Here is a 1,586-nt window from a genome sequence, read left to right as displayed (position 1 = left end):
TGAAGGTTCAAATACCTTCTTGGAGCTATTAACAGCAGTCACAGCTTTTGCTGCTTTAGCAAATTCATCAGCAAATCTCTTTGGAGGTCTACCCTTTTTGGATCTTTCAGACCTGCGAATTAGACATAGGTCTTCAACGCTCTCCTCTTCTTTCTTAGGGGGAAAGTGGCCTATAGTGAACAGTGGCTCCTCCAATTCTCGATCAGAGCGTCGCAGAGAGGCCTTAGCACTCTTGAAATCCTCTGAACCATCTGAGTCAGTTTCAGATTCAGAATCAGAACCTTCATCAGTGGGTGTGGGGGTTTGCTGCTGCTTATCCTCAGTCTCTTCAGTGTCATCAGGATAACATTGGAAAATTCCCACATTCTCCCCCCACTTGGCATTGTACTCAACACTTCTAGTGAGTCTAACTGTATTAGAGTCAGTCATCATTACTCTGCAAGAACCTTTCTGATATGCTAGAAAGATACCATGCAAACCACATTTGCCTGACTTGGAGCTTTGTGGTGTGTGAACCCACATGTCAGAACCAAAAATTCTCATGTCCTTGATGAATGATTTCTTGCCAAACATCTTTTCATAGGGGGTACTGTTGGGAAACTGCCAGGGAGATAACGTCCATCATGGCCCCCAAGCCGGAGTTCGGACGATCCATCGGCCTCCCGTAGTCACGCAGATCCAACAGTTAGGGGCACAAAGCCTTTGGAAATTCCTAGCCACATTCCTAGGCTGGTGCACCCTCTTTCAGCAGAAAGCACAGTCAAAAGCTTGCACCGCAGAAGAGCAGAAGAGCAGAAGAGCATATTTACAGACTTTATTTAGAACATGAACAGAACAAAAGAAAACACGTCCATTCTCAGTCAGCATCTCTGACCGTCTGAAATCGAAAGGAATATCAGAACATAAACATCCTGTGAATAGGACATGCGCAGACTCTGTGACTCCCAAAGCCTGCTCTCTTTTAAGGTGGAACGGAAATATCCCAACATCCTCCCCCTTTCCGTGTAACCTGTAGTACCTGTGGTTCAACCCAATTGCAACTTCTGTGTGTAAACCTTAAGTTGTTCTCTGTTAACAACCTTAGACAACAGATCAGCAGGAATTTCATTTCCTGGCATGTAGGACACCTGAATCAGTCCTTTCTGAATACACTCTCTTGCACGATGTAGCTTAATCTGCAAGTACTTGGTCCTTTGCTTGCAACTCTCTGAGTTCAGCAAAGCCAAACAAGATCTATTGTCTTGATACACTTGTATAGGACATTTCACAGACACCTTGATGTCCTTAAACAGTTGCATCAACCATTCACAATCCATGAGTGAAAATGATAGAGCATTGAGTTCTGCTTCACAGGAACTTAGGCTCACTGTTGTCTGCTTCTTGCACAACCAGTCAAACAGGCAGTGGTTGTACATGTAGCATACTCCAGAAGTGCTTGTACCATCCGTGGTGTCACTTCCAAAACTTGCATCAGCGAAGATTTCAAGACCTCCAGTCTTTTGACTGGTGAACCTCAGCCTGTGGTGCATAGTCCCTTTCAAATAGCGGGCTATGCGCTTCAGAGCTTTCCAATCCTGAACCGTAGG

This window comes from Podarcis vaucheri, assembly GCF_965113315.1.
Source record: "Podarcis vaucheri genome assembly, chromosome: W".
Taxonomy (NCBI): Eukaryota; Metazoa; Chordata; class Lepidosauria; order Squamata; family Lacertidae; genus Podarcis; species Podarcis vaucheri.
Note: the sequence above shows the minus strand (reverse complement) of the source record.